This window comes from Protopterus annectens, chromosome 1.part0 (genome assembly GCF_019279795.1).
Source record: "Protopterus annectens isolate FY-2018-M chromosome 1.part0, PAN1.0, whole genome shotgun sequence".
Taxonomy (NCBI): domain Eukaryota; kingdom Metazoa; phylum Chordata; order Ceratodontiformes; family Protopteridae; genus Protopterus; species Protopterus annectens.
In genome coordinates, this window is record NC_056725.1 from 325,829,974 (window position 1) to 325,842,043 (window position 12,070).

Below are 12,070 nucleotides of genomic sequence, written 5' to 3' on the forward strand. Positions count from 1 at the left end.
CTCCTTTCTTGGCCTTGAAACTGTATTTTATTAACTTTTGACTCTGTACTGTAACGTGTATTGTATTTACTGTATTTGCTGTACTAATATTTGTGGAAATTTTCTCCCTGGGCCTCTGTTGAAAATGGGATCCATGCTCAGTTTGACTTTCCCGGTAAACAAATGTAAAATAAATAAATAAATAGAGAGAGAGAGAGAGAAATATATATAATATCTTTCTCTCCCTCTATGTATATACATATATATATATATATATATATATATATATATATATATATATATATATATATATATATATATGTATATATATATATATATATATATATATATATATATATATATATATATATATATATATACATATATATATATATATGTATGTATTACACACAGACACACACACATATCCACATTATTACATTACTATATAGAGTGGGGTTAAGTTCATTTGCTTCTTCTCACCTGCTGACCATCAACCTCCTCTCCCTTTCCTTGTCCATTCATTCCCTATGCCACATAATTTGTGGCATTGTATTGAGAAGGATTTTGACTTTCCAGTGGAAATTTCTACCCTGTGTCCTGGAGACACAACATTAGCCCTGGATGGGCTGTCATCCAGACAAATGTGAAGAACGCACACTTTTTTCCTATTGTTTTTGTGCTGGTCCCTGTAGGGCCTAATGTTCAGTGAGGTCTCATAATAGCACTCCTTAGTACACACACACACACACACACACACACACACACACACACACACACACACACACACACACACACATGCTGTAATGAATGAACAGAAATGTTTCCATTTTAGCCATACATATCTTGTCCAATTGTGAAGCACGTTAAAAAATCTATCTTCTGCCAAGTGCCAGTCATGCAGCAGATAGGAAGTCACACTCTGCAAACAATGTGTTAGTGGACGTTGGCTGCTGATTCATCTGGGATGCAATCATGTCTTCATACCCTGGAATCACAGAGCCAATGTTAATGGAAAATGCCATCTGGAACATATTTTGGTGCAGAATGATGTTAATAATTGCCTATTCTCCTCTGCTATATGGCAAAGTGTATGGTTGCACATGTGGTGTGTGTGTGTGTGTGTGTGTGTGTGTGTGTGTTTGCACATGTGTGCAACAAAGAGACAGAATGTCTGCATGTGTTTGTGTGCGCATGTCTTTGTAGATATCTAGCTATATGTATATATGTATATATTACCTACAGCTAAATATAATTTTGTATATATATATATATATATATATATATATATATATATATATATATATATATATATATATATATATATATACATATATATGTGTGTGTGTGTGTGTACACATGTATGCACACACACACACACATACACACACACACACACACACACACACTCACACACACGCACAAAAGCACATACACACACCTCACATAATATAAATGATCTACATAGTATGAACATGAAAAACAATATTTCAAAAAAATCCCTTGGTGTAAATCAATATACTCTGATACACTAGTGTGGGACTAAAAGATTACGAGGCTGAATAAATGAAATAATTTATATTTAAATAATGGTAAGGAATATTAGTTATAAAGTACAACAATGTTATTATTTGGCTCAGTCTCCACTGCATCAGATAAAGTACAGGTCAGTACCTGCAGCTTTGTCAGTGGTTAGGTCCTCCCTCATTATATTACACAATAATTCAGATGTATTTTGTGCACAAAGCAATACTGATAGACTACACTACTCAAACAACCATAAATTATTCTTACATTTAGCACTGGTAAAATCGAGTAACTTTATTAAAACATAATGTGCTGCATGCAGCTTTTGGATGGGATAGCAAGAATAATATGCACATAGTGGGTGATCTTATAAGAGTTTTTAAAAAAATCAAATATTATTTTTCAGTATCTTAAGCAAGAAAATTATAGTTTTTTTTTATTTTATGATGCATTTAAGTGCCTCATATGCAGTTAATTGAAAGAACCTAAAAACAGCCACTTACAAGGGATATAAAATAACTTGTATATTTAACTTCATTAAGAATGCATGAATAATATAAACAAATGAGTTATTATACAAGGATTAAAGAAATACTTAAATTTAAATCCAAGGCAATTTGGCATCCTACTAGTTAGAAGTTAAACTGGAATATAATTTAGCATTATCCAAACAGTCCAAAAATTAAGAGAATTACTAGCACTCAAATAAACAAGCATATATTTCTGCTGAATAGCTGAATATTTGAGCTGTTTGGTTAGCTGCTATATACATGCATCAACAGTATTACAAGCTGAGATAAGTATAAACTTGCAGTGTTAAAAGATAGTACTGCATTTTATTTTTCTGTTTCTTTATTTGTTTCACTGAGTATTGTGTGAAAGATAGTACTGCATTTTATTTTTCTGTTTCTTTATTTGTTTCACTGAGTATTGTGTGAAAGATAGTACTGCATTTTATTTTTCTGTTTATTTATTTGCTTCACTGAATATTGTGATCTCTCTGTCTCACTGCAGTAAGTGAGGGTTATTGTTCTCACTTCATTGATATTTGGTTTTGAACTCTTAGCCTAGAGGGTTTCTCTGTGCTTATAACTCTTAGTCACTTATCTGTAATTTTTTTTCTGTTGAATAGTTGAATATTTGAGCTGTTTGGTTAGCTGCTATATACCTGCATCAACTGAATTACAAGCTGAGATAAGTACAAACTTGCAGTGTTAAAAGATAGTACTGCATTTTATTTTTCTGTTTATTTATTTGTTTCTTTGATTATTCTGTTAAAGATAGTACTGCATTTTATTTTTCTGTTTATTTACTTGCTTCACTGAATATTGTGATCTCTCTGTCTCTCTGCAGTTAGTTTCCCACCCTCCCTCCTTCCCTGTTCTTGTTGTGGTATTAATCTTGGTGGTTTTAAAATTGCCCGCCCCTCCTGTAAATTTGTGTTTGAACACTCCTCCTGGGTCCATCTCATTTGGTCACTCAACTGAGTACAGTGAAATCATATTTTGATTTCAGACACTCCTAACAGTCCCATCTGTTCAGCTGTATCCCAGCTCTATCTACTCCAGTGTCATTAGCTTATTCTACCTAATACAGAGAGAACATTTGAGTAGGCCAACCCACTTAGGCCCTTAACCTTGAATTATCTTCTGTTTCTCCTTTCTCCCTTTCCACTTTACTTTGTGTTCTGACTGAGTATGCTTCTCAGCTGATAAGTATATTTTTGGCACTTTTTACCCGTTCAGAGTTGAATTAAACAATAATTGAATTCAGTTCAGAATACATTTTGACTAAATTGCTTTAATATTACTACACACTCAAGTGTGCTAGCTTGAACTGCACTTGAATTGTTTTTAGTGCTGTTTTAGCTGCTTTACCGTAACAAAAAATAATAATAATAATTCTAAGCTTGTTTCCTGCCTTTCCTGTAACTAGTCTAGTCCAGATACAGATTTGCTGTATCCAGGCCTATTGCAAGCGTTCTGTACTGGAGGGAAGCCTTCTAGCTTATCAGTGGGAGTGGTAAGCACTAGGTAGCCTATCTACCACAAGAGGAGCAGTTTCTGGCCCAGAAAGTGTAGTTTATTGGCCATTTGGGCAGTTTTTTCCATCTCCTTCAACTTTCTGGTCAAAAAGCTCGCATTTGCGTTTTTCCCACCTTTCCTGTAACTAGTCTAGTCCAGATACAGATTTGTTGTATCCAAGCCTGTATGTATGCTTCGAAGCCCCCCAAACCTTTCTGTGTTGAGGGAAGCCTTCTAGCTTATCAGTGGGAGTGGTAAGCACTAGGTAGCCTATCTACCACATGAGGAGTGGTTTCTGGCCCAGAATTTGTAGCTTATTGGTTGTTTGGTTAATTTTTCCATCTCTTTCAACTTTCTGGTTTAAAAGCTTGTGTTGCACTTGTTTCCCTCATTTCCTGTAATTAGTCTAGTCCAGATATGGATTTGCTGTATCCAGGACTCTGTAAGCTTCTGAGAGGTGCCAAAGTCTCATCTTCAATGTTTCCCTTAAATCTGCTAGTTCTCTCCTCATCTGTACTTTTACTAGCTTAGTAGTCTAGCACTTTACCATACCAGACTTCTTGTAGCAATTATTGTAGCACACAAAAGTGCTACCAACACTAAATTTTCTACAAGGAAACCACTCCAGTACTTATTATTAATGCCCAACCCTCCAGGCATGTATAAAGGTCAGTTTCCTGTGCTTTCTTCTATTAACCTGGTGAACTTTGGCATCCTGAGGCAATGTAGCAACTGCCTGATGTACACTGACAACCCTCCCCTCTTACCACCCAACACTCAGACTTGCAAGAGATGCCCTTATATATCCAAATTGGAAGCCACACACTCTCCAGCGAAGACCGGAATAGCTGGTCAAGAGGAGAAGGTCAACACTTGCACCACACCACATGGAACACATAGCCCTCCAGAACACACACCAGCACTGCCTTCACATAAAACCACAAACCACACACCCACCTTCGCAGAGGCTCTCAATAAAAATCTAGCCAAACAGCAGAGACCTCCATGGCAGAAATGCATTCAACCACCACAACACAACACTAAACACGAGACACATAACTCTCCTAAATAGTGTGCCACTCAACCTAAGCTCCTAAGGCAAAACAGCATGCCCAGCACACTAGACATAGATGACTCAATATTGAGACACATTGATGTCTCACTAAGTTGAATAAGGAGAAAGTAACAGTCACTTGGCTGTCAGGTGCCTGGATCCGACACATAATGCACACACTCAGGTCCCTCAACAACAGGTACAGATATGACTCTGTCGTTGTACATGTGGGTGAGAATGACCTGAGACATACCTCCCTGGACTACATGAAAAGAGACATGGTGGAGCTCTCAGATTATGTAGCCCAGGCGGGTACGACCCTAGCCCTGAGCAGCATCCTGCCATCACTCAGAATGATACCACAGTACAAGTAGAAAATGGTTGCTTTCAACAATTGGCTAAATTTCTGGTGTCATTCTAAGGGGATCCAGTATCTGTCTGCCTGGGGTGACATGATTGACAGAACTCAATGTTTTGCCAGAGATGACCTGCATCTGTCACCCCTGGGCTTCTGAATACTGGCTAAGGCTCTTGCCACCCCCATAGTGCCTTGTTTATGTGGTGTTCCAAAGACCAAATTACCAGCGTGACAGCTACAAACAAATGCAGTAGGAGGATCATGCTGCTCAATGGCAGAAGTCTAAATCTCAAAATGCGCTTGTTCAAAGCACTCCTTAAAATGGAGAACATTGACATTTGTGCTGTAAAAAAGACTTGGTTCAAGTCAGCAGAAAGCACATCTGCACTACCAGGCTATAACTCATTCCACACCTTTTGGCCCCAGAATTTGGACTGAAGCTCCAAAGGTGGTGGTGTTTCCATATTCATAAAGGGAGTGCATACCTACAGACTGGTAGCCCAACATAACGTATCAGAGATACTTCAGGTGCAGCTAACATTGGGTAAGACAGCGATTCAGGTCATAGCCTGTTATATGTCCCCAACCATGTCCCAAGACACAAATTCCACATTCCTAAGCACCCTGGAGAATATTAGGCTCCAACCTAACACTCTGATACTGGGAGAATTCAACTACACCTCCATAACTCATGTACCAATACATTTGCCCAACGTTTCCTGGAATTCATTAATTCCAATGCCCTGGACCAGCTTTTTTTACCCCCCACTAGAGGTAGCAACATCCTTGAGCTGGTCATTATTAACATGGGCAACCGTTGATCAACACAAATAGTCAACTCTGCCCTGGTTAGATCTGACCACAAACTAATCACCTTGGAAATTCACATCACCCCTCTCACAAAGGTAACCACCATTTAAAACCTCTCCAAAGCTAACTTTGGGCTCCTAAGAACAGAGGTGGCTAACTTCATGGCACGCATTCAAATGGAGAATAGCTGCATGACCACCGAGTCATACACCAAGGCACTGTACAAACACCTACACAAATGCATGGATCTCTCCATACCCAATAGAACCAAGATGCTCTCCACCAAAAAAGGAAGCCATTCTGATGGTCTTCTGCCGTAAACAAACTCTACAACTGAAGGAGGAAACTGATGCGGAATAAGGGGAAGTCTCAAAACAGGAAAAACTCCCTTGTCAGCCTCAACAAAAAGTTGGGATCCCTCATCAAATCCTCTAAAGCTAGTTATGAAAACAGAATTGCAGCAGATATTAAAGACAACCACAAGGCCTTCTATTGTTATGTAAAGAATCTTCACAACAATACCCAGATTTGTTCTGAGCTATTGCACAATGGTACTTCCTATACCGAGCCAACAGATATTTCCAATATGCTGGCCAATAGATTCAGTGCCAAATTTACCCCTCTCTCCACTGCAAAGGACCAATCACAATACCAGTAGATTGCCAGGCACCCAGTATTACTGCTGCACAGGTTAAAACAGCACTGTCCAAAGCCAAGAATACAGCTTCTATGGGACCTGACAATATCCCTGGTTGTGGTCTACATGAACTACAGAGTGAACTGGCACCTCACCTGTGTGCCCTGTTCAATCACAGCACCACTTCAGGCTTTGTCCCTACCAAATGGCACACTGCTATAGTCATCCCTCTCCACAAAGGAGTGACTACAGACCCTGGGAACTATAACCCCATTAGTGTGACAAGTCTGATATGCAAAGCTATGGAACACATCATCACGGACCTAATAAACAAGGATATGGGGAATCTACAAACCCGGGATCCCACACAATTTGGTTTTGTGAAGGGTAGATCATGCCTGCTCAACTTGATCGACTTCTTTGAGTCAGTCACCAGAGCTGTGGATGAAGGCAAGGTGGTTCATATAGCCTACCTTGATCTGGCCAAGGCCTTTGATACCATTCCACACTCAGGAATCATAGAAAAACTCACTAAGCTAGGCATCAACCTCTATATCACTAGGTAGGTTGCAAACTGGCTCACAAATAGAATGGACAGTGTGAAAGTAGCTGACTCCAAGTCAGACTGCCTACCAGTCACGATTTGAGTCCCACAGGGAATGGTCCAGGTTCCTCTCCTGTTTGGTATCTACTTCTCAGAAGTCCAAGCCAACAAAAAGGAACTCTGGCTGACAAAGTTCACAGACAATTGCAAGTTGGGAGCCATTATTAACTCCCCAAGAGATGTTGGCGTCCTACAGAAAGGCCTCACTGAGACCAACGACTGGTGTCAGAAACATGGCCTAAAGCTCAATGCCAAAAAAATGTATCATCACCTTTGGGAAAAACCTAGTTCCCATGAACTACCACATCAATGGTAGCCCACTGAACATAGAAAACATTATGAGACATCTAGGAACACAGGTTGACAGCAACCTCTCTTTTGACCACCACACTGCCACTGTGGTCAGAATGTCTTTCTATGTGGCACATCTCATTACTAAGGGTTTTGCATCCTGGAAGAAGGAGGTCATTGCCTCCTTCTAGTCTTCCCTCATTAGGCCAGTCATCAAGTACAATGCCCCATTTGGCATGTACCTCACTAGACACCTGCAATAACTGGAGAGACTGCAAAAGTACCTCACAAAGAGGATCCTAGGCATCGAGCACTTGTCCTATATGGACAGACTCAAAAAACTCCAGCTATTCTCTTTCTTATATCGCCTACTTTGAGGCGATCTCTGCTTGACTTGCAAAGCTATGTCTGACTCAGCTCTGTTAGAAATGCTACATCTAAAGAAATCCCAATCACTCCACACCACACAGTCCAGAGACCTCAACCTCATTACCACAATCAACAGAATGTGCTGGAAGGACAGGTTCATAACCCAGAGACTGCCCATGCTATGAAATAGACTTCCCATACATGTCAAACAGATCACCTCACTGGCCGTCTTCAAGAGAAATCTTGATGAGTGGATGGAAAATAGAAAATTCATCCCAGGGATCACTCCAGTGGCTCTGCTTGACAGAGGCACTGGAAACTAAAATCGGTTGACACTAGGCCAGGGTAGTCATATGGGGTAGGCTTGTAAAGGCTTCAGGGCCATTAGCCTAGTACACACCTATGAACCTATGATATTCTAAGAAGCTTTCAGGCCTATTTTCCTTTCCTTACTTATTAATAGTAGCTGTAGATTAGAAGATATGAATGTATATTTAAACAAAATGTATTACTAACAAGTTAAAAGACTAGGCAGCATTAATAGATTATATGTTTTTCTCTAGAAAAATAAAAAGTAATTACACCTCAGTTTGAAACACAAAAAGCTACAGAAAACAAAGGCTTAAGTACATAAAGATGCAGTCACTTAGCAAGACAATATATAGCTGTTTTCACTAAAAGCATCTAAACATTCATGCCATTCATGTCAAATTTCTAACTCCAGAAAAGCTAAAGGTACAGTGGTGATGCTGAAATAAAAGAAGGGTCATTAAAATATTAGACATACACAAATAAAACTATGAAATGCTGATCATAATTACTCATGCCAGTTACACTGTGACAAAATCCAATTTGTCAGGTTTATACTGTTTTTCAGGTGAATTTCTTGACATCAGTAACTCAAACACATAGTAAATAGTTTATGATCTGATAGACAGTCATAAACTTCTGTATTATGTATTGCCAGTTCTAATATTTGAAGACTTTCCTGATAGGAACAACATTGTCAGGGAGACAATACCTATTCATCTGGGCACAATCCACATTAGAGTAAAAGGCTGCAAATTATATATGGATATGTTGACGTTTTCACTGATGGTCACAATTTGGTGAAAGACTTTTCGTCCAACTATCCTCAAAGAGAATTAACTCTGTGCTCCTAGTTGGGTAGAAAGGTATTTTGAGAAACTATGACTTCAACACAATAGATTTTGAAGATTATTGAAAGTATTTTGATTTTTACCCCCAAAAAATGTTGTTTGTTGGGTATGGTTACATATAGGATGATTCATGCCCGGTATATTGGGTTGCTGAATTGTTAGAAGGGGAGTTCTCACTTGTCACTGCCTTCTCCCCTGCAATAATGATATACAGTGCATATCATTTTTTCTTAATATGGCTGTTAGATTCCTGTTTGATTAACTTAACTATCTGATTTTAATATAGTTAAATATCCATCAACCTCATATTTATCAATACTATTAAGTGAAATAGAACAAGTTATGCCTAACACATATTCTAGCATGCAGAAATGATGCATTGTAGACAATGATAATTGTATTAGAAATTCTTAAACATCTTATTTGATGACAATGTCCATTTTACACACTTCCATGTGAAAACACTTGCAAGGAAGATGTGAATATCAAGTAAAACAGCAAATATGCTCTAAGTTTTAACTAAAAAATGTTGGCACTGCAATGACATCTGAGAATGTATATTTTATTACAAAAGAAGCCTGGTGCTAGTTTGATATGGGGGAGAGCAATGTGACCACTCAGAAGGTTTTAACATTAATAAAACTTCATTTTTGTTTATTATGCTCTTCTATTTATTATATTCAAAATTCAACAATTATTACTATCTTTAATAATGGCGATATTCAGGAAATCACTTATCTGAAAAAAAGAAAAGTGTAAATCAACCTATTCTTGATGAATGGTTATCACTGTTATAGTGATTTATTAATATTGGAAATTGCCATTTTAGATGTGGCAGCAACAGATTTATTGGATTAACCTTAACATGGTTTGACAATTAAATAATTTACTATGACAGTTTAAATTAAAACTTAATGAAGTATGTGGTTATATTATCTGTAACTATAGATGGTATTTCTCAATTGTCCTAATGAAGCATGTATTTATATAATCTATAACTACAGATATTATATCTGAACTGTTTTATATAAATTCTCTATTTTTCTATCTTATACTTCATGGGAGATATCAGTTTACATGTAAATGCCACTGAATGTGTTAAACTGTTCCATTGTTTCAGATGTTTATGTTCAGTATGACTAACTGTGCAAGTTATCCTATGATATCAAAGGAGGAATAAAATGTTTGTATCTTAAATCCTTGCCTAATTAGAATCCTCTTTATGGTAGAGATTGATAGTTCCCTGACTACAACCCATAGAATCCAGGATCAGTCTACAGTCCAGCACTGGATAAGTCACCAGAGAGTGACAAAAGTATGACTGGAATGAGCCCACCAGCTTCTGTCAAAGTGGTAGTGGAAGTGCGCCTGCTAGAGAATGTGTACTCTGTTCAAGTTTGTTGGTAAACAACTAGCATACAATGCAGGTAGATTCCCCAAGGGGTAGGGTAGATGTATGTGTAAATAGGTGACAGTCTCAGCAATGGCTATGTCACATCAACTTCTGTGAATCTTGACATTTTGAAAACGGAATTGCAACTCAAAAGGAAGAGAAGTGTAAAACTTGCTGTTATACCAGTTAAGTATCCCCATCCAGTAGATGGTACATTCCAGTACAACTGCTCTGGCTTGGAGAATGGGGACTCCTCGGAAATACTACAGCTGTTGAATTAATAACCGTGTAGTTCTGCAAAATGCAATTGCTGTCCTTGCACTGTCAAAAGGTATACCTGTAGATGGTAGTCCATAGCTGATTTTATAGATGAAGCAGTACAACACACTGAACAATATATTCATTTGACTTAGTTCACACTGTATGAACTGTACAATGTATTTGTAAATGATGGCTGCAGAGGTGCAAAACATATATCACTGCTTTTGATGCTACTGTTGTCTCAGATGAAGATAATTTAAGCAAACTGTGAAGGAGTTATTAGCAAATAAATGGACTGAAGAAACCAAGCTGGGAGATGTGTGTGTGTGTGTGTGTGTGTGTGTGTGTGTGTGTGTGTGTGTGTGTGTGTGTGTGTGTGTGTGTGTGTGTGTGTGTGTGTGTGTGTGTGTGTGTGTGTGTGTGTGTGTGTGTGTGTGTGTGGGGGCAGATGAAGTTTTCCTAATGGGCGAGTATGGACAGTTTTGGTACTACATAATCTCAAAAACGTCTTTAATAGGTGAGGCAGCAGTAATGCCAACCAAATGTTCAAAGACAACCAGGGGCCATCATGATAAGCTTTGCCTTGTGCAGTTTGGCTTTATAGATGAATCTCTAAATCAGTGAAGGTAGCATTGTATGAGGACACAGACATGTTGAATCATGGTTTGCTCAACATGCAGAAGTGTTTACAAGTCATGAAAAGACTGAGGAAGCATTCACACTCAAAGAGGAATCCAGAGTATAAAAAACACAAATAACACACATCCTTTATATACATAACAATTTCCCCTAATCATTTGATAAACTAATTAACGTAATTATATCATTACAAAACAATTACCCAATTAAAACCCTCCAATTACATTCTGTAATAAGTCCCTTAGGGACTAAAGTTTCATACTTTAATATACAAAATAGATTTTTGTTTGTAATAGTTTAAGTTTAAAAGAGAAGTATTGACCCTGTCCACCTTAACCTGTTCTAATATACTGACCTGAAGTCCTTCCACATTACTACCATGATATTTATTAAAATGTGTAGCAACTGGGCTCTCCATCTTACATTTCTTTATGTCCCTAACATGTTCTAAAATTCTAACTTTAAATGCCCTTTTACTTTCACCAACATAATCCCCCAGATTTACTAAACTTCTGTGCAGGACTAGCTTAGTCCTGCACGGAAGTGCCCGTTTAGGAGCAGGATGGCAATGCGCCATACATATTAATAAGGCACTCTGCCTGAGCTCCTAGGCTTACATGGAGCGTGTAAGAGTGCAGGGGGTGTGCCTGAGAGCAGAGCTCTCAGAATAACCATGCTCCTGCAATGTAGAACAGCAGAAAGGGGTAAGGAATGAGCGAGGCCACTCATAGGTGTCCGCATATCCCCACCAACAGTCCCCCAAGTGTACAACAGCAACAATACATATAAATAAAATGAAGAAACCGTTTTATTATTTTTTTAAATCTGATTAAAGCTAACCATAGGTGTGCGGGTGTGTCCATCACTTAGCTATGGTTAAAACAGCTTAAAAGGCTGAAGAGGATAACAAGAAAGTTATATGCAAATGAAGCAGCAGAGCAATAGTGTAGTGGGCAGAGCATTT